This window comes from Globicephala melas, chromosome X (genome assembly GCF_963455315.2).
Source record: "Globicephala melas chromosome X, mGloMel1.2, whole genome shotgun sequence".
NCBI lineage: Eukaryota > Metazoa > Chordata > Mammalia > Artiodactyla > Delphinidae > Globicephala > Globicephala melas.
Window position 1 is genome coordinate 52454953 of NC_083335.1, and position 23189 is coordinate 52478141.

Consider the following 23189-nt stretch of genomic DNA (forward strand, 5'->3'; position numbering starts at 1 on the left):
AAGAAGTGGTGACTTTACACTTTAATGTCAGATAATGACTATAAGAAAAAAAAGTAAGTTAAAGAAATCTTGCCATCTAATTATCATATTTAGTTTCCACTTAGCTATTATATTTCCTTTGTAAAAAAATTCTTCTAAGGAAAAAATAAATTGGTCTTTTATAACAGAATTAAGTATCAAAAGAAAATCATTTGTATCTTAGTCTTCACATAAAACTATGCCTGAAAAAATAGTGGTAATTCAATAAAACACAAAATAATGTGAAGATTTCTGGTGCCTTGATAAACCTTTGAGAGAGTTATACTCTGTCTGCTTCTGATATTAGGCTATAGCATTTTTCAGAAGACTCACTTATTGTAAAAAATATGTAAAGCTAATGACACAACTATAATGAGACAATTTGATTTAAAAGAGTAACATGTCCTCAGATTATAAAGGCAATGTGATTCCATTAGAGGTTAGAAAACAATACAGTATTCATCATGCTGTGTTGTAACCTGTCCTTGCTTCAATATATAAGAGAAGTTTGTTGAATATAACAGTATTTCATAGTGCCGGATCCTCTGTATTAGGTATTCCAGAGATTCTGCTCTCTTTAAATAGCAAAATTTTGTTAGTAACATCTAAATATATTACTTTCATATCCATGCTTTCTGAAGTACAGATACATGAGAACAAGTCCAGACCCAACAGTTCTCCAGCTTTTATCCATGGATCACCTATCCATTGGAACCATCTGAGGTATTATTTAAAATAAAGATTCCATGTATATTCAAAAAGAAAATCAAATAAAAGATAATAGTTAAGAAACTAGGAAAAGTAATTTATAATGTTATGACCAATAAAAATTTAATATCTAGATTAAGCAAAAACTCCTACAAATCAGCAATAAAAAGACAAGAAATCCAATAGAAAAACAAAATAACATAAAAATAAGCAAATGATATGAAAAAGCCATTCACTGTTTGATCACTGGATGCCTAGTGCAGTGTCTGGCACAAAATATTAACTCAATAAATATTGAGTGAATAAAGAGAAAAGGCAAAAAGCAAAAGACCAACTGTTATACAAAAGGATGCTAAACCTTGTTAACCTAAAACAAATAGACTTCTAGATATTTCTCTGGAAAAGATGGGTTTATTCAGGATTAGCAGAATTTACAATTTGGGAGTCTGCAACCATGGCCAGCCACATGAAAGTCCCCACACAGAAGGGAATGAGAACACTTTTATGGAGGGAAAAATGAAGTTGGGAGGGCTATAGTAAACAAAGAGTTCCTGGTTTTTACTTGGCTGAGCTCTTTCCAAGAAAGAGATTAAATCTTTCTTCTTTCTCTTGGGCTTTGCTATTTTCACAGTGTGTGAAAGCTTCCCTTTCTGGTCTCCTGACTCTATTTAAATTGAGATTTCTATTTATTTATTTATTTACTTATTTATTTATTTACATTCCTCCTTTTCATCAAGATTTCTCTGAAATCGTCACTGATCAAGAGTCAGCTTTGTAGTTTCAGTGGCTTTTTCTTTTTTGTTCCTCAATGTCAGAAAGCAACTTTCCTGTGTGTAGTGTCTCAAATTAGAGGGAAAGTATGCAGAATGGAAACTTATTAAGGTCACATTTGGGTAACAAGGAAGAACAGGAGGGAGAACTCTCAGGCACTTTTCATTTAAAGCCTATACATTATCAAAATTACAGATAATCTGAAGGGTTATGCCACCATCAAAGTTTGGCTACAAACTTCCAACATGCCTGATGCAGATATTTTAAGAAAGCTATCTCATGAGATATCATCTGCTTCAGTTCTGGGAAATCTTTACTTTCAGGTCACCAGATGATGTGAAGTTGTGTCATGTGAATCCAAGAGTCTATTCCTTGAAGTTTGGTGGCACAAGGGTAGGTTAGCAATACCTGAGAGGGGCCTTTCCAGAGAGGTTGAAGAGTTCTTCTGGTGTTTTTTCTTTTCCAACAGACAAGATCTCCTGGATGCAAGATGAGATGTTTAAGTTCTTTATCTCCCAAAAATGGACTGTTAAAAGATTGCTCTAACAAAACATGGTTATTTTTAATAAAAGAAATTAAGGCTTCAAAATATTGGAGTATCTCTCCTTTAATCAGTTGTGTGGCAAAATCAGCAGGAGCCAAGTGCATTGGACTTCCTGTGACTATCTAAAAGGGTGAGAGTTTATGAGTTTCAGAAGGGGTGAATCTAAGATTTAGTAAACCAATAGAAATATTTTCAGCTAATGTATTTGGAGGATAAAAATTTTGCCACTAGAGTCTTAATATGCCACTAGCGCATTTCACTAAACCAGAGGATTGAAGGTGGTAAGTGCAGTGAAATGTTGTAAAACTGGGTAAAGGGAAAAGACTTATCAAAGTACCTGGACAGTAAAATGGGTTATTTGATCACTATAAAGTTTGAGAGGAGTTTCTCAGGTAGTGACAATCTTTCCCAAGAGAACTTAAGCCACAAAAAAAGGCAGTAGCTTATCTGTATGGGAAGGCTTCGGTCCAGTGTGAAAACATACAAACAAATGACTAAAACTTATTTATAACCATGAGATGAAGGAAGTTGTATGAAATCTAGTTGCCACACCTTGAATTGTCCATTAGACGGTTTAAAATGTCCAGGAGCAGTACAAACCGGCCTTCCTGGTTTAAATCTTGGATAAGTGGGACAAGTAAAGTAGGCAATTTTTGTGGCCTTGTTAATGTTTCTCCACCAATATTCTTTAAGGTTATTATTTTGTTAGTAGACCAATCGTTTATTACATGTACAGTGGTGAGAAGCGGGGATTTCAGAGTCTCCAGCAAGACTGGGCTCTTATTTGATCCAGAGCTTCCTCTTTTTATTAAACCAACAATTGTTGAATTTTGAATCTTGTTTTTACTTTCCTGAGGCCAATTGTTGGGGTTTTCTACCGAGTTTTCTGTTATCATTTGGGGAAATATCCCTTTGAACTAAGACAGAGATTTGGCTGCTTTTGGTCCCTTAAATGCTAGCATTCCTTGCATAAATGTCAGCAAGGTGATTTTCTTTAGCTTCCAGAGAGTCAAGTTTAGCATGACCTGGGATCTTAATAATAACAAAGCAGCAGGTTAAAATGTTACATTCAAATATTCCCGAACATAGGGGGCATTTCAAATTTTATTTCCACTGTGAATAAGGAGGTCATTTTGCATTCACAGCACACCCACATATTGAGCTACTCCAAAAACATATCTACTATCAGTATAAATATTTGCCGTTTTGTTTTTGGCTATAGTACAAGACTGAGTAAAAGCCTATAATTCAGCCTGTTGGTCTGAAGTAGCCATAGGTAAAGATGCTGCCTGAACAATATCAAAGGGGCTACAATAGCACACCCAGCACAATATTTGCCTTTGTCACCTTTAAAATAAGAATCATCAGTGAACCAAAAGAAGTCAATGTTACCCAAACAAATTTCCTGTAGATCATTACAAGAATCCAAGAGGTCATCCATCAACATGAAGCAGTTGTGAGAATCTCCATTGGCAACAGAGGGGAGAAGAATAACAGGATTAAGGTTATTACAACATAAAAGGGTTATGTGAGGAACAGTTAACAAAAGGACTTCATAAGGAGGTGAGGCTGCTGACTGAGATATGTTGAGTGTGATGAAAATTCAGGAGAAATTCTACTATATGAGATACAAAAATGGTTAAAGGGGATCCCAAAACAATGATCTCAGTGGCCTTTATGGCTCTAAGGTAAGGGGTTTTCCCCATGCTACAGGGTCCAGTTGATGGCTATAATATCCTACAGGTCCCCGTGTTTGGGGGTAAGTAGCTCAAAGGGCATTCTCTTTCTTTTCACATACAAAAGGGAAAAAGGAAATCTGATCATTGGAATACCCAAGAGCATGTGGGTTTATAAAACTCTCCTTTAAGGCCTTGAAGACTATGTAATCCAGTTCTACCCATACAATTGAGTGGGGGTTGTTACTGTTGAATAAAATATATAGAAGTTTGACCATAAGAGAAAATTTGGAATCCAACTTTGGCAAAAAAACAACTAGCTTAAGGAAACTTTGCAGTTAGTTCTTAATTTTGGGTTTTGAGACCCTTGGGATACCATGAAGTCTATCTGGATCTAAATGTAGCCCGTGTTCTGATATTAGATACCTAGGTATCAAAACTGGGTTTAAGCAAGCTTCAATTTTTCTTTGGCGACCTTATGTCCCTCTAAGGCTAAATGCTTTATTTAGCAAGTAGATGGTGTCCTGTGGATGTCTCCTTTGGGGAAGCTTAAGAAGGTGAGCAAAGAATCAAAAGAGCAAATAATCTACATATTGTAACAATGTAGAAAATCTAACGAACTTTATTTTATTATATCAGCATTCAGTATTGGGGAAAAATAAGGTTTCTCAATAAAACTCTGAAGCATTACTATCCAGGTGAATTGTTTTTTGTTGCTTGTTTGTTTGTTTTCCTGAGTGAAGGCAAAAAGGCATTGTCTAGCTTCATTTTTCTGGAATACTAAAGAATGTTCTGCATAAATTAATTACAGTAATAAATTTAATTTTGCTGAGAATGGATGTTAGTAATGTATGTTAGGAGCAACAGGATGTCAAGGATAACAATGTGGTTTATTGTCTGGAGGTCCTGGACAAACCTCTACCATCAGCACTTAGGTTTTCTCACCAGTAAAATGGGAGTGTTAAAGGGACCAGTATAAGGGATAATGAGACCTTGAGACTTGTAATCTTCTATTATAAGCTTTATGACTGTGAATACTTATAGGGTATTGATTAATTCTGGGAAGAGGATTTGAGGGGTCTTTTTGAATATTGATGAGAGGTGCACTGTGAATTTTCCCCATATCAGTTGAAGATTTTGCCCATTAGGACAGTGGTAGCTTATTCAATAGAGACAAATATTCAGTGTTTCCAGAATCAGCTTTAGTACCATCAGAGATGGAGCAAATAAAAGATGTCAAAGAGTTATTTAATTCACCAAGTTGGTTATTTTGATGACTATTGTCAAGTTCTAGCATTATTTCCCTCTTTCAGGAGAAAGAAATCCTGGCATAATACTTTAAGAAGTCTTGGCCTAAGAAATGGATAGGGGTGGGGGAACTAAGGGAAAAATGTGTGTATCTCTCAGAAGGCCTAAACAAAAAGGAATGGGTTCAGAAACTTTTTGAGGTTCACCAGAGATTCCCACTATTTAAACTATTTTAGTACTCACAGACAGGGGCTATATTCTAGTAGGGGATTGTAGCACCAAGAGTATGGCTCTGGTGTCAGTTAGGACTGGAAGTGATTAATCCCCAATCTGGAGTAACGTTTTTCCAAGCCAATTAACAGGGAGGATTTGGAAGTGTTCCTGTAGTTCCTTGAAGCCACACCACTGAAAATTGGGAGAACATTGGAAAGGCTGGTTAGAGGGCTGAAGGTGCCTAAAGCACTTAAATTTGTAACAATCTTGGTCCCAATATCCTGGCTGTTTGCAATAATAGCTGAAACTGGGAGGTTTTGGGTTTTGTTTATGAGTCTTCATTTGCTGGAGTTGAAGATTAATCATTTTGGTGGTCTTCTTTATAGCTAAGTCATCTAGGGTGCAAGAGAGCTGGTTTGTCAGATTAACTAAATCAGGAGTGGACATAGTTTCCCATTCTATCCCAGGTCTTTTTACTAGAAAGGAAAGGTCCTAATTCAGCCCTTTAATAAACATAGAGCTAAAAACCACCTGGGTGGAATCAGCATCTGAAGGATGACCAGAATTTTTTTAAAAAAAACAATGTGAATTTGATTGTAATATTCATAAACAGGTTCATCAGATTTTTGTGTGCAAGCCCAAATTTTGTTCCAATCAGCAGGCTTTGGAAAAGCCCCAGAAATTACTTGATGAAGTCAACTAGCAATTGCTCTAGCCTGGTCATATAATAAGATAGTGGGCTTGTTTCCCGATTGTAATTCTAGAGAGCTTTCAAAATTTTTCCAATTAGTGGTTTTCATACAATTCTTCCCCTGACCTTTGTATTATGTATATAATACAAAGCATATAAACTAGCTGATATTAAGTCAGAGAAACCAGGTTGATAAGTTTGAACGACTATATTAAATTCCTCAGCAAATCTGTGAGGATTTTGATTACTTTGGGAAGATCTTTGACTATGGTTCACAGTTCAGCTTTAGACCAGGGATATAGGAAATTAAGGGTTTAGTGTCTGAATCATCAGAAGGCTTAATTTTTAAGGAAGACGTTCTGATAAAGTCAGAGGAAAAGGAATTGGGGAGAGTTTCAGAGAAAAGAAATTTAGTGAGAGAATTAGTATCGGGGAAACTAAGGGTATAGAGTAGTAAGGGAAGGAGGAAGATGATGCTGGGTGTAGAGTTAGGCCACAAAATGCTGAAAAAGAAAGTCAAGATGGTACCAGAGTCAGAGCCTTGGACAAAAAAAAGCCATGGAATAAGAGCCTGAGGTTTTCAGAGCCATTCTATCTTTCTTCATTTATATGTTTGCTTCAGTTAATTTTATTTTATTTTATTCTTTTTAATAAGTGATTATTCATTTTTTTATAAATTTAATTATTTTTGGCTGCATTGGGTCTTTTCTGCTGCACACGGGCTTTCTCTAGTTGCAGCGAGTGGAGTCTACTCTTCGTCATGGTGCGTGGGCTTCTCTTTGTGGTGGCTTATCTTGTTGCGGAGCACAGGCTCTAGGCATGCAGGCTTTAGTAGTTGTGGCATGTGGGCTCAGTAGTTGTGGCTTGAAGGCTGTAGAACACAGGCTTAGTAGTTGTGTCACACAGCCTTAGTTGTTGCATGACATGTGGGGTCTTCCTGTACCAGGGCTAGAACCCATGTCCCCTGCATTGGTGGGGGGATTCTTAAAACTGCACCACCAGTGAAGGCCTGCCTCGGTTAATTTTAAATCCCTATTTTGCAGAAAGGGAATTATAGACTTTTGCTAATATTGGAAAACCTCAAAATAACAATAGAAATAAGCAGTCACTCAGTTTTGGAAACTTTTGAGCTGTTGTAGTCCAATTTGCTTTTAAGGAACTTAAGTTTGGGGATTTTGAAAGTTCTCCATAATGGCCATTGGTATTATAAATTGCCTTAGGTCAGGTAGGTTCATTTAGTTAGAAAGCACATGAGGAAGGGCCATGGTTTTTAAACATAAAATTGTCTGGAAGCCCTATAGGGGGTGCATCCTCAAAATATTTAGATGACTGGAATCTCGTTTCCTTTAGAATAAAAGAATAATTTTCACACAGCTTAAACAGCTCAATTCAAACAGCTTGTACCTCAAACAGCCTGTAAACATAATACCTACCAGTTATAAGAAAACAGCTTGGTCTCAGAGGAGCCAGGCCAAAGGCTTTCCAACCCATTTCCATAGGACAGCCCCTAATCCAAAAGAATAGGCTTAATGCTGAGAAACTGTTACAGTTTTGTGTAACAACCCCTTTTCCTAAAAGAAAGGTTTGAAGGCTAGCCAGTTTTAGAAGAAACAGCCTGTTTCCAAAGGGAATGGGCCAGAGGCTGGCCAGTTTCAGTTAAAACAGTCTGATCTCTAGATCAGACCAACGTGCCATATGAGTACTTCAATACAGAACAAAGCCTTAACCAGAAAAAAAAAGAGAAACCTTTAAATAGATCCTGAATAAATCCTGGAAAGCTTCAAATGCATAGAAGGCATGAGCTCAGATACAGTAGAAAGACATACCTTCAAACTCCGAGGTTGGCAAGAAAAGCAGTGAGCTATTGGAGTTCAATTTTTGTTTTTATCTTTTTTTTTTTTTTTTTTTTTTTAAGCTGAGTTCTCTGAATATTTATTACAATGGGTCATCAGCAGTAACAGGGCTGGGGGAAAGACACACGAGGCTCATTTGCCCTTCAGGTAGATCTTGGGTGTCTGCCAACCTGGGGGCTTCCTTCAGGCCCGCCTCCCGCCAGATGCACCTCAGGTGTCTCTCCAACTTCATCTGCTTCCGGTTCAGGTGTCCTTCCCTGACTTTTTGCCACAGGTACCAGGTCCTTTTGATCAGCTTGTGTTACTTGTGATGATTCCACTTCTGCCGGTGGATCTTGAGCACATTTTTGCACTGTATCTGGGGTGCATCCCAGACCTCCTTACCACTCTGCTCGACCCCTTCCCCCACCTGGCTGGTGGACACTCATAGAGTTGGGCTAGAGACACAGTCCCTGGGGTCCCAGCGTCCAGTCTGGGCAGGGGGTAGTGAACAGTCAGCCAGCCCTCCAGGGGGCTGATGGACATCTTCCTGGGGACCCGCATCTCCTCAAGCTACATGTGGACCCACCTGCCAGGGAAGGAGGCAACCCCACTTGGGCCTGTTGGTTGTGTGCTGTAGCGAGGCCTGCAGTCATGCCTGCCCAGCACCCCAAAGACAGGCCAGGGCGCACTGCAGCCTGCCCAGGGAACAGCCTTGAGCAGCTGGGAAGTCAGACACACCACGAACATGGTCTGTGTGTAGTGGCACCCCAGACGCTCAGAAGAGCCTCCCTGAGCCTAACTTCACCCCGAGGCACCCACCGGTTGGGTGGTGTCGACACTCCGGTCTTAGGACCCGAGCCCCAACCGGCTGCGTCCACCTCGGCTGTCCCTGGAGCCCACGTGCCGCAGCCTCACATCGACTCTTCCCAGACGCAGCCGGGAGACTCAACTGACCATTCCGCTGCCGCCAATTTGGGGTTTTGCACCTGTTTGCTCACCAGCCATGGAGCCTTTAAGGGTCTTCTCTGGTCCCCTTATAGGCCACCGAAATATTGACATAAAACAAATAGACTGCAAGATTTTTCTCCAGGAAAAATGGGTTTATTCTGCATCAACAGAGAACTGCTATTTAGGAGTCTGCAACCATATAGAGTCAGTGCAAGTCCTCGCAGAGCAAGGAGGGAGAACACCTTTATAGAGAGAAATAAGAAGTTGGGGGAGTTATAGTTTACAAGGCGTCCATGGCTTTTTATTTGCTGAGTCCTTGCCAGGAAAGAAGAGGAGTCTTTCTTCTTTTTGTTGGGCTCTGCAATCATCACATGGTGTGAGAGCTCTCCCTTCTGGTCACCTGACTCTAATTAAGGTTTTTGTTTATTAAGTTTTCACAACCTCAACAGTAATTAGAGAGATTAGAAATAAAGTGTCACTAACATGTCACCTTAGAATTATTAGAGGGCAAAAGTAGAGGATCAAATAATTTGAAATGTTGGTAGGAATCTGGGGAACCATAAACCCTCATATATAGTCAGTGGGAATTTAAACTGCTGTGGATGTTTTGAGGCACTATAGCAATATTCAGTAAAATTGAGTATGCTTATGTTTGAGCAATTCCATGACTGGGAAATATATTAAAAAATAAATAAAATAGACTTTTGCCAGGTGCACAAGGAGCTATGTTTTAGTTTGTTCATTAGTTTAATTTGTGGTAACAGAGAGTTGGAGACAACCTAGGTGTCCATCTATAGTGGAATGAATGCATGAAATGTATATACAATGGATTGTAATGCGCTTTAAACTAAAATTACACAATAAATCATGCATAAGTTTTAGAATTATATTCAGTAAAGAAGTAAGACAAAATAAAGCAGAATACCATATTTAAAAAACACATAAAAAACAAAACTTTATATTTCCACAGATCAATCTGTTTATTTACTACCTATCTAGATATAAATATAGAGATGGTATGCAAGATGGATTGGAAAGACATATATCAAATTCATAAAAGTGTATGTCTATGGTAGAGGAAAAATAAGTTGGAGAAGGGTGAAGAATAAAACTTGCTAAAATTATCTTTTAACAAACATAGGGCTGTGATGACAATATTCCATGAAGTGAACATAAAACACAATTCTATACACTGGAGTTAAGAGAGAGAAAAACATATCCCTGACTCAGCATATAGCTTACACAAACTAAATTTCTGAAATAGTACATTGCAATTTGCATTTCTAATATTCTCCTCAAGTGATTTTGATGCCTATTAAAATTTTTGAATTACTGCCATACTGTATTATCTTAATCACATGCTAACTATCGGTGCCATATTACTTCCTGAATTCCAGAGTTGCCCATAACATGTACAAGAGTACACATGGAACAAAAGCCAAAAAAGTATGCCTGCATAACATATGCTCAAACATTAAATGTTATTGTATTAAAGAAACATGTCATATCATCCTGCTGTTACAAGTGTATCTGTTTAACAACTTAATGAAAAGTAGTGTTTTTATTTGTCAAGTCTTTTAGTGTCTTTAGTGTGTGTATGTGTGTGCACATATGTGCAGATCCAAGGAGGAGGGTTGGGGCAGATTGATTCAATCTTATCCAGAGTTGAGCTCAGTTTGGGTTTTATTGTTGCAATGCCTACCTTCATTGAACCACAGGCTTCAAGTTCTTCCAGCAGTGGGTCTGCTGATACTTTTGCTTAGTGTGAAATCTGGAGTGCTGGAGGGATTTTGTTGGTGTTTTTGCTGTACATTCAAATTTCAGTGGCTCCTGGACACCTGTGTCAATTGTGTGGGAGGCACTTTATGTTCTTAGTGTCCTCTAGCAATAGTCTGCTGTGGCTGGTTACTCAGAGTTAAGCTCATGTTGTGAGTGGAGAGGCCATGGTTCTTCTCACCCAACATTAGTTTTACATTTCTTTGAAACAGACGGTTCAATTACATTCCATTTCTAAGCCAAATAGCCAATTTTTGAAACCCTGAACTTTTAGTTCAGCTACTGAGAGTTTTGTTTGTTTTTATTATTTCTGAGAATTAGTCTTATTAAAGTAAAACTATATTGTATACTTGTAATGCTAAATTCAAGGTTACTCACTCATACTCCTACTCTTATTGACTGTTCATATAATTTAAGTATGATGTATTATAGAATTAAATACATTTCTCTCTAATAAATTAACACTTTTGATCCTTTAAAAACACTAATAAACTAGCAACTTTAAATGTCTAAGCGTTGAGATAGTTTTAGGATACCAAGTTACATCTCTGTGTTTGAATATTTGCAAGTGAAGAAGACTGAGCAGTTGGAAAACAATGTTTGTGCATCACTTGGTCACACAAGTTTTGCTGGAATGCATATAAAGCATATATTTGAAGCTCTCCCCCAATCCAAAACAAAAAACAAACCCTGAAAACACTAAAAAGTGAAGTGGGAGACATTTGTATCATTAACATTGACATGAACTGATGTTCTTTTGACCATGCATTTGACCCTTAAGGGTTAAACTAGAGTATAGAAATATTTTCTGATTTTACAGAATGTCACAACAAGTACAGAATTATGTCTTTAAAGCCTTCTTTTAATAGAATGCACATGACTAAAAATCTGACCTCTCCTCTATCCATCAAAAACATTAAAAAATCATACCTTGAATTATAAGTTATTGTTTTTCATTTCTTAATTATATCAACTCAGTGAAAGACTTATTCAGAAGCATGTAGTCAAATTGCAGAAAATGCATAAAGTTAGCCGATGTGCAAAATTAGTAGATTCAAAATTGGAGATTTAGCCTTAACAGAAATGTCATGACACACTTGAATTTGCTTCTACAAAATAAAATAGTTTATAACTATTTCAAATTGCTTCATCCTCCATACAAATCAGCATTCCCTTATGATTGTTTTAACATCTGTTAGGTTCCATAAACCACAAGTCCTCTATTTTTAAAGTACAAGATGAAAAGATGAGATTCCAATATAGAACTCTTTCCAAGTCCTTCAAAAGATAGTGCTGACAATTATCCATTCATTCTAATGTAGAACAACATGAGTCAGCAGTTGTTGCTATCATTTAATCTAATGTATTAATTGTTTAAAAATTACAAAGCCATACAGAGATATAATGCATTATATTAAAGCCTACACACTTTCAAGCTTCCCTTCTAAACAGGAATCAATGTGTGCTTAATGGAGAAAATAATAAAAATAATTTGGGAAATAAAATTTATGTAGTTACAAAATCCATTATGTAACATTGAGAATATTTATACTATACATTCTTAGCATCAGATACAGATGTGGAAATTATTTTTATATTTAAAGTTACAATTCCACTACGTTGTAGCTCTGGATTTAAGAAGTATGTTTTGTTTTTTATTTTGTTTTCATTCATTTGAAACAGAGGTTAGCCTGACTAAAAGTAAGACAATATTGGATATTAGCTTAAAAAATGCAGAAAACAAGGGCCATTGTTTTCTTCCTGCCATTTCTTAACAAATATTTAATCTTTGTCAACATGAATGCAATCTACATGTTTTTTTTAATTTTTATTTTATATTAGAATATAGTTGATTAACAATGTTATGTTAGTTTCAGGTTTACAGCAAAGTGATTTAGTTATATATATACATGTGCCTATTCTTTTTCAAATTATTTTCCCATTTAGGTTATTATAGAATATTGATGAGAGTTCCCTGTGCTATACACTAGGTCCTTCTTGTTTATATATTTTAAATATAGCAGTGTGTACATGTTTTTTTATCAACTGAATTTATATGATACAAAAAGAGCTAGTTTTTTGGTGATAAAAGATTTAAAGTTTAGAATTCTGTACAAGCATACAAGCAGCTAGTTGTATTTGATTGATATATATTTGGTCATCCATATCAGATGTAATTGATAATGCTCTAATTAATCATATCATCTTTATTCAAAATTCAAATGACAAACAAGAAACAAACAACAAAATAATACTAATAGCACTGCCAAGAGCTTCAATGAAAGAAAAAATTAAAAAAAACCCAGAAGATTTGCAAAATTAAAATTATCTACCAATAAATACTACCCAAAAGGTAAGAAATAGGTATTACAATAAAATACATCCATGTATTTTATATTTGCCCAAATATTTTCATTAAATGTAATATGGGATCTAATTATAGGTGTGGAAGAACTCCAGAACTAATCTTCTATAGCGTAAAATAAGGTAGAATCAGAGAGCAATGTCTGAATAAGATCACTTCTAATTAAAAATAAATTCTGGGACTTCCCTGGTGGCACAGTGGTTGAGAGTCCACCTGCTGATGCAGGGGACATGGGTTCATGCCCCGGTCTGGGAAGATCCCACATGCCGCAGAGTGGCTAGGCCCGAGAGCCATGGCCGCTGAGCCTGTGCGTCCAGAGCCTGTGCCCCACGATGGGAGAGGCCACAACAGTGAGAGGCCTGCATACCACAAAAAAAAAATAAATAAATAAATTCTATATTGATATAATTTCTTTTTGCCAAATGAGCTAATCTAAAACTGGTATATTGATTTTGTCCCTCTGAAATAGGAGTTGTATTTTTATAGCAGCATTTTAAAACATACACATAAATACTGAAGTATACATTCTTCTCTAAGTAGATTTATGGTAATTGATCATCTCTCACTTATAATTTAGCAATACTTGTAGAGCAGAGGAGCAATCTAGACACAATCATCCAAATGTTCTTAAGAATGAAATTTTCTTTACTTTCCCTGACTGATCTCCTTTTCATCTATCACTCACCTTCCTGCTAATGAGAGAGGGGGGAATAAAGAACAAAAAGTAAGGAAACAAGCAAGCATAGACATCCCAGTTAAAATATTCCCAGCCAGTTATTTTGTGGATATTGACGAAATGATTCTGAAGATCATATGAAAATGCATAAGATCTGGAATAGCCAACAGCTTACTGAAGGAGAAGAGAAAGTCAGAGGACTGACATTACCCAATTTCAAGTCTTACTTCAATATTGTAGTCATCAAGAGAGTGTAGTACTGGTGAAAGAATAGACAGAGATCCCTGAAGTAAATTCACATAAATATAGTCAACTGATCTTTGACACAAACAAACAAACAAAAAAAGTAACTCAATGGGAAAATAATAGTCTTCTCAACAAATTGTTCTAGAACAACTAAATATCCACAAGCAAACAAACAAAAAAACTAGACACAAACCTTACACCATTTACAAAAAAAACAACTCAAAGTGAAGCATAGACCTAAAAGTAAAATTTTACATTACATTTACTATAAAATTCTTTGAAAATAATGTAGAATATAATCTGGTTGATCTTGGATTTGGCCAAGACTTTTTATTTTTTTATTTTTTTGTATTTTTTTACATCTTTATGGGAGTATAACTTCTTTACAATGTTGTGTTAGCTTCTGTTGTACAACAAAGGGAATCAGCTATATGTATACATATATACCCATATCCTCTCTCTCTTGAGCCTTGCTTCACCCTCCATATTCCACCCTTCAAGGTCATCAAAAAACATTGAGCTGATCTTCTTCTGCTATGCAGCAGCTTCCCTCTGGCCATCCATTTTATATTTGGTAGTGTATATATGTCAATGCTACTCTCTCACTTCATCCTAGCTTCCCATTCCCCCTCTGTGTCCTGAAGTCTATCTCTACTCCTGCATCTTTACTCCTGCCCTGCCACATCAGTACCATTTTTTTTAGATTACATATATATGTGTTAGCATACGGTATTTGTTTTTCTTTTTCTGACTTACCTTACTCTGCAGGACAGACTACAAGTCAATCCACCTCATTACAAATAACTCAATTTCATTCTTGTTTATGGCTGAGTAATATTCCATTGTATATATGTGCCACATCTTCTTAATCTATTCATCTGTTGATAGACATTTAGGTTGCTTCTGTGTCTGGCTATTGTAAATAGTGCTGCAATGAACACTGTGGTACATGCTTCTTTTTGAATTATGGATTTCTAAGGGTATATGCCCAGTAGTGGGACTGCGGGGTCATATGGTTGTTCTATATTTAGTTCTTTAAGGAACCTCCATACTGTTCTCCATAGTGGCTGTATCAATATACATTCCCACCAACAATGCAAGAGGGATCCCTTTTCTCCACATCCTCTCCAGCATTTACTGTTTGAAGAATTTTTGATGATAGCCATTCTGACCAGTGTGAGATGATACCTCATTGTAGTTTTGATTAGCATTTCTCTAATGTATAGTTACGTTGAACATCTTTTCATGTACTTGTTGCCGATCTGTATATCTTATTTGGAGAATGTCTATTTAGGTCTTTTGGCCATTTTTGAATTAGGTTGTTTGTTTTTTGATGTTGAACTGCATGAGCTGCTTGTAATTTTGGAGATTAATCCTTTGTCAGTTGCTTCATTTGCAAAAATGTCCTCCCATTGTGAGGGCTGTCCTTCTGTCTTGTTTATAGTTTCCTTTGCTGTGCAAAAACTTTGAAGTTTCATTAGGTCCCATTTGTTTATTTTTCTTTTTATTTCCATTTCTCTAGGAGGTGGTTCAAAAAGGATCTTGCTGTGATTTATGTCATAGTGTTCTGCCTATGTTTTCCTCTAAGAGTTTGATAGTTTCTGGCCTTATATTTAGGATGTTAATCCATTTTGAGTTTATTTTTGTGTATGGTGTTAGGGAGTGTTCTAATTTCATTCTTTTACATGTAACTGTCCAGCTTTCCCAGCACCACTTATTGAAGAGGTTGTATTTTCTCCATTGTATATTCTTGCCTCCTTTATCAAAAATAAGGTGACCATATGTGCAAGGGTTTATATCTGGGCTTTCTACCCTGTTCCATTGATTTATATTTCTGTTTTTGTGCAAATAGCATGTGGTCTTGATTACTGAATGTTTGTACTATAGTCTGAAGTCAGGGAGCCTGATTCCTCCAGCTCCTTTTTTCTTTCTCTAGATTGCTTTGGCTACTAGGGGTCTACTTTTTTGTGTGTGTGTGGTATGTGGGCCTCTCACTGTTGTGGCCTCTCCGGCTGCAGAGCACAGCTCCGGATTCACAGGATCAGTGGCCATGGCTCATGGCCCTAGCTGCTCCGCGGCATGAGGGATCCTCCTGGACCAGGGCACGAACCCGCGTCCCCCGCATCAGCAGGTGGACTCTCAACCCTTGCGCCAACAGGGAAGCCCTACTAGGGGTCTTTTGTGTTTCCATACAAATTGTAAAATTTCTTGTTCTAGTTCTGTGAAAAATGCCATTGGTAATTTTATAGTGATTGCATTAAATCTATAGATTGCTTTGGGTAGTGTAGACATTTTCACAATGTTGATTCTTCCAATCCAATAACATGGTTTATCTCTCCATCTGTTTGTGTCATCTGTGATTTCTTTCAGCAGGGTTTTATAGTTTTCTGCATACAAGTCTTTTGTCTCCTTAGGTAGGTCTATTCCTAGGTATTTTATTCTTTATGTTGCAAAGGTAAATGGGAGTGATTCCTTAACTTCTCTTTCTGATATTTGGTTGTTATTGTATAGGAATGAAAGAAATTTCTGTGCATTAATTTTGCATCCTGATACTTTATCAAATTCATTGATTAGCTCTAGTAGTTTTCTGATGGCATCTTTAGGATTTTCTATGTATAATATCATGTCATCTGCAAACAATCACAGTTATACTTCTTCTTGTCCAATTTAGATTCCTTTTATTTTTCTTTATTCTCTGATTGCCATTGTTAAACATCCCAAAAGTATGTTGAATAATAGTGGCAAGAGTGGGCACCCTTGTCTGGTTGCTGATCTTAGTGGAAATGCTTTCGTTTTTTCAACATTGAGAATGATGTTGGCGGTGAGTTTCAGATACGGCTATTATTATGTTGAGGTAGGTTGCCTTTATGCCCACTTTCTGGAGAATTTTTATCATAAATGGGTGTTGAACTTTGTCAAAAGTTTTTACTGCATCTATTGAGATTATTATATGGTTTTATCCTTCAATTTGTTAATATGGTGTATCACACTGATTGATTTGCATATATTGAAGAATCCTTGCATTCCTGGGATAAACCTCACTTGATCATGGTGTATGATCCTTTTATTGTGCTGTTGGATTCTGTTTCCTAGTATTCTGTTGAGGATCTTTGCATCTATCTCATCAGTGATATTGGTCTCTAGTTTTCTTTTTTTGTGAGCATCTTTTTCTGGTTTTGATATCAGGGTGATGGTGGTCTCATAGAATGAGTTTGGTATTGTTCTTCCATCTGCTATATTTTGGAAGAGTTTCAGAAGGATAGGTATTTGCTCTTCTGGAAATGTTTGATAGAATCCACCTGTGAAGCCATCTGGTCCTGAGCTTTTGTTTGTTGGAAAATTTTTAATCACAGTTTCAATTTCAGTGCTTGTGATTGGTCTGTTCATATTTTCTATTTCTTCCTGGTTCAGTCTTAGAAGTTTGTACTTTTCTAGGAATTTGTCCATTTCTTCCAGGTTGTCCATTTTATTGGCTTATAGTTTCTTGTAGTAGTCTCTCATGATCCTTTGTATTTCTGCAGTGTCAGTTGTTACTTCTTTTTCATTTTGAATTCTATTGATTAGAGTCTTCTCCCTTTTTTTCTTGATGAGTCTGGCTAATGGTTTTTCAATTTTGCTTATCTTCTCAAAGAAATACCTTTTAGTTTTATTGATCTTTTCAATTGTTTCATTCATTTCTTTTTCATTTATTTCTCATCTGATCTTTATGATTTATTTCCTTCTGCTAAGTTTGGGGTTGTTTTAATTCTTCTTTCTCTAATTGATTTAGCTGTAAATTTTGTTGTTTATTTGAGATTTTTCTTGTTTCTTACAGTAGGATTATATTGCTATAAACTTCCCTCTTAGAACTGCTTTTGCTGCATCCCAGAGGTTTTGGGTTCTCATGTTTTCATTGTCCTTTGTTTTGGGGTATTTTTTCATTTCCTCTTTGATTTCTTCAGTGATCTCTTGGTTATTTTGTAGTGTATTGTTTAGCCTCCATGTGTTTGTATTTATTACAGTTTTTTTTCCTGTAATTGATATCTAATTACATAATGTTGTGGTGAGAAAAGATAACTCATATGATTTCAATTTTCTTAAATTTACCAAGGCCTGATTTGTGATCCAAGATGTGATCTATCCTGGAAAATATTCTGTGTGCACTTGAGAAGTGTATTTTGTTGTTTTTGGATGGAATGTCCTATAAATATCAATTAAGTCCATCTGGTTGAATGTGTCATTTAAAGCTTGTGCTTTCTTATTTATTTTCTTTTTGGATGATCTGTCCATTGGTGTAAGTGAGGTGTTACAATCCCCTACTATTTTTGTATTACTGTCAATAGCCCCTTTTATGGCTCTTAGCATTTGCTTTATGGATTGAACTCCTCCTATTTTGGGTACATAAATATTTACAATTGTTATATCTTCTTCTTGGATTGATCCCTTGATCATCATGTAGTGTCCTTCCTTGTCTCTTGTAACAGTCATTATTTTCAAGTTTATTTTTTTCTGATATGAGTATTGCTACTCCAGCTTTCTTTTGATTTCCTTTTGCATGGAATATCTTTTTCCATCCCTTCACTTTCAGTCTGTGTGTCCCTAGGTCTGAAGTGAGTCTCTTGTAGGCAGCATATATATGGGACTTGTTTTTTGTATCCATTTAGCCAGTCTGTGTCTTTTGGTTGGAGCATTTAATTCATTTACATTTAACATAATTATTGGTATGTATGTTCCTATTTCAGTTTCTTAATTGTTTTAGATTTGTTTTTGTAGGTATTTTCCTTCTCTTGTGTTTCCTGACTAGATAAGTTCCTTTAGAATTTGTTGTAAAGCTTGTTTGGTGGTGCTGAATTCTCTTAACTTTTGCTTGTCTGTAAAGCTTTTGATTTCTCCATCAGATCTGAATGAGATCCTTGTTGGGTAGAGTAATCTTGGTTGTAGGTATTTCCTTTTCATCACTTTAAATATATCTTGCCTCTTCCTTCTGGGCTGTAGAGTTTCTGCTGAATGATCAGCTGTTAACCCTGTGGGGATTCCCTTGTATGCTATTTGTTGCTTTTCCCTTTCTGCTTTTAATATTTGTTCTTTGTGTTTATTTTTTTTAGTTTGAATAATATGTGTCTTGGCATGTTTATCCTTGGGTTTTTCTTTTATGGTACTCTCTGCATTTCCTGGACTTGACTATTTCCTTTCCCATGTTGGGTAAATTTTTGACTATAATCTTTTCAAATATTTTCTCAGACCATTTCTTTTTTTCTTCTTCTTCTGGGATGCCTATAATTCAAATGTTAGTGTGCTTAGTGTTCTCCCAGAGGTCTCTGAGACTGTCCTCCTTTTTCTTGCTTTCTTTTTTCTTTATTCTGCTCTGTGGCCGTTATTTCCACTATTCTATCTTCCAGCTCACTTATCCATTCTTCTGCTTCAGTTATTCTGCTATTGATTCCTTCTAGAGTACTTTTAATTTCATCTATTGTGGTGTTCATTGCAGTTTGTTTGCACTTTAGTTCTTCTAGGTTCTTTTTAAGAGTTTCTTGTATTTTCTCTATTCTATTTCCGAGATTTTGGATCATCTTTACTATCATTATGCTGAATTCTTTTTCATGTAGTTTGCCTAATTCCTCTTCATTTATTTGTCCTTATATGTTTTTACCTTGTTCCTTTGCCTGCAAGATATTTCTCTGTGTTCTCATTTTGTCTAATTTATAGTATTTGAAGTATCCTTTCCTTAGGCTGCAGGGTCGTAGTTCCTCTTGCTTATGTTCTCTGCCCCTGGTGGTGAGGTCGGTCCAGTCTTCCTGATGTGAGGGACTGGTGCCTGCATTCTGGTAGATGAAGCTGAGTCTTTTCCCTCTGATAAGCAGGGTCATGACAGGTGGTGTGTTTTGGGGTGTCTGTGAGCTTACTATGACTTTATGCTGTCTGTGTGCTAATGTGTTCATTTGCGTTCCTGTCTTGTTTGTTGTTTGGTGTGAGGTATCCAGCGCTGGGAGCTACAGGCACTTGGGTGGAGCTGCGTCTTGGATTCAGATAGAGGTCTCTGTGACAGCACTCAAAAATTAATCTTCCCTGGGGCTGGGAATTCTTTATTTGTCCAGCGGCTTGGACTCAGTGCTCTCACCCCAGAGCCTCAGGGCCAACTTCTGGTTGAGGAACCAAGATGCTGTCATTCACTCATCTCAGCAATAAAGAGGATTATATATATATAAAAAAAAAGACTAACAAAACCCCAGACAAATGGTAAAGATTAACATCAAACAAACAAAACAGAAACAAGGAAACACACACACACACAGAAGAATAAAAAACAGAACCAAGTAACACAAAAAGCAAGAGAGCAACCAGACAAATGAAAGAACCTAATTATGAAATCAAACAATTAAAAAGAAAACTGATAAAAAAACAAAACCAAACCAGAGTGCCAACTGAAGAATGAAGCAAAGAAACAAAACAAACCAACAAAACTGATATTAAAAATAAAAGAAAGAGGGGGACCTTGAAGATGGCGGAAGAGTAAGACGTGGAGATCACCTTTCTCCCCACAGATACACCAGAAATACATCTACACGTGGAACAACTACTACAGAACACCTACTGAAGGCTGGCAGAAGAACTCAGACCTCCCAAAAGGCAAGAAACTCCCCACATACCTGGGTAGGGCAAAAGAAAAAAAGAATAAACAGAGACAAAAGAATAGGGATGAGACCTGCACCAGTGGGAGGGAGCTGTGAAGGAGGAAAAGTTTCCACACACTAGAAAGCCCCTTCATGAGCGGAGACTGCGGGAGGCGGAGGGGGGAGCTTCGGAGCCACGGAGGAGTGCACAGCAACAGGGGTGCGGAGGGCAAAGCGGGGAGATTCCCGCACAGAGGACCGGTGCCCACCGGCACTCACCAGCCCAAGAAGCTTGTCTGCTAACCCGCCGGGGCGGGCAGGGCTTCAAGCTGAGGCTCGGGTTTTGGTCGGAGCGCAGGGAGAGTACTGGGGTTGGTGGCTTGAACATAGCCTGAAGGGGTTAGTGCACCACGGCTAGCCGGGAGGGAGTCCTGGGAAAAGTCTGCACCTGCCGAAGAGGCAAGAGACATTTTCTTCCCTCTTTGTTTCCTGGTGCGTGAGGAGAGGGGTTTCTAGAGCACTGCTTAAAGGAACTCCAGAGATGGGCACGAGCCGCGGCTAAAAGCATGAACCCCAGAGATGGGTGCGAGCCACGGCGAAAAGCACAGACCCCAGAGACAGGCATGAGCTGTGGCTAAAAGCACAGACCCCAGGGGCGGGTGGGAGATGCTAAGACTGCTGCTGCCACCAACAAGGGGCCTGTGTGCGAGCACAGGTCACTATCCACACCCCTCTTCCACGGAGCCTGTGCACCCCGCCACTGCCAGGTTCCTGGGATCCAGGGACAACTTCCCTGGGAGAACGCACGGCGGGCCTCAAGCTGGTGCAACGTCATGCCGGCCTCTGCCGCCGCAGGCCCGCCCCGCACGCAGTGCCCCTCCCTCCTCCCCGGCCTGAGTGCCCCAGAGAACCCAAATCAGCGGTTCCTTTAACCCCGTCCTGTCTGAGAGAGGAACAGATGCCCTCCAGTAACCTACACGCAGAGGCAGGGCCAAATCCAAAGCTGAGCCCCTGAGAGCTGTAAGAACAAAGAAGAGAAAGGGAAATCTCTCCCAGCAGCCTCAGAAACAGCGGATAAAAACTCCACAATCAACTTGATGTACCCTGCATCTTTGGAATACATGAATAGACAAAGAGTCATCCCAAATTGAGGAGGTGGGCTTCGAGGGCAAGATCTATGATTTTTTTCCCCTTTTCCTCTTTTTGTGAATGTGTATGTGTATGCTTTTGTGTGAGATTTTGTCTGCATAGGTTTGCTTCCACCATTTGTCCTAGGGTTCTATCCGTCCATGGTTTTTTTTATTTTTTTATTTTTTTTCTTAGTAATTAATTTTAATTTTAATAACTTTATTATACTTTACCTTCTTTCTTTCTTTCTTTCTTTCTTTCTTTCTTTCTTTCTTTCTTTCTTTCTTTCTTTCTTTCTTTCTTTCTTTCTTTCTTTCTTTCCTTCCTTCATTCCTTCCTTCCTTCCCTCCTTTAGACAACGAATCATCCCAAATTGAGGAGGTGGTCTCTGAGAGCAAGATTTATGATTTTTTCCCCTTTACCTCTTTTTGTGAGGGTGTATGTATATGCTTCTGTGTAAGATTTTCTCTGTATAGCTTTGCTTCCAACATTTCTCCTAAGGTTCTATCCGTCCCTTTTTTTTTCTAAATAATTATATTTTAATTCAATAACTTTATTATACTTTATATTATTTTACTGTATCTTCTTTCTTTCTGTCTTTTTTCCTTCCTTCCCTCCTTCCTTCCATCCACCCTCCCTCCTTTCTTTCCTTCTTGCCTTCTTTCCTTCTTTGCCTCTTCCTTTCTTTCTTTCTTTCTTTCTTTCTTTCTTTCTTTCTTTCTTTCTTTCTTCCTTCCTTCCTTCCTTCCTTCTTTCCTTCCCTCCATCCTTCCTTCCTTCCTTCCTTCCCTCTCTTCTTTCTTTCATTCTTCATACTTCTACAAATTCTCTCTACTTTTTCTTCCTTTTATTCTGAGCCGTGTGGATGAAAGGTTCTTGGTGCTCCAGCCAGGAGTCAGGGCTCTGCCTCTGAGGTAGGAGAACCAACTTCAGGACACTGGTAAACAAGAGACCTCCTAGCTACACATAATATCAAATGGCGAAAATCTCCAAGAGACCTCCATCTTAACACCAGAACCCAGCTTCACTCAACGACCAGCAAGCTACAGTGCTGGACAACATATGCCAAACAACTAGCAAAACAGGAACACAACCCCACCCATTAGCAGAGAAGCTGCCTAACATCATAATAAGGCCACAGACACCCCAAAACACACCACCAGACGTGAACCTGCCCACTAGAGAGACAAGATCCAGCCTCATCCACCACAACACAGGCACTAGTCCCCTCCACCAGGAAGCCTACACAATCCACTGAACCAACCTTACCCACTGGAGACAGACATGAAAAACAGCGGGAACTATGAACCTGCAGCCTGCAAAAAGGAGACCCCAAACACAGTAAGGTAAGCAAAATGAGAAGACAGAAAAATGCACAGCAGATAAAGGAGCAAGATAAAAATGCACCAGACCTAACAAATGAAGAAGAAATAGGCAGTCTACCTGAAAAGAATTCAGAATAATGATAGTAAGGATGATACAAAATCTTGGAAATAGAATCAACAAAATGCAAGAAACAGTTAACAAGGACCTAGAAGAAAAAGATGAAACAAGCAATGATAAACAACACAATAAATGAAATTAAAAGTACTCTAGATGGGATCAATAGCAGAATAACTGAGGCAGAAGAACGGATAAGTGACCTGGAAAATAAAATAGTGGAAATAACTACTGCAGAGGACAAAAAAGAAAAAAAAAAAAAGAAAAGAACTGAGGACCGTCTCAGAGACCTCTGGGACAACATTAAATGCACCAG

At 37.8% G+C, this 23189-nt stretch overlaps 1 pseudogene; it reads right to left on the reverse strand.

Moving 5' to 3' along the window:
• Positions 1-7854: 7854 nt before the first annotated feature.
• On the reverse strand, positions 7855-8451 carry LOC115849137 (small ribosomal subunit protein mS38 pseudogene; annotated as a pseudogene).
• Positions 8452-23189: the final 14738 nt, after the last annotated feature.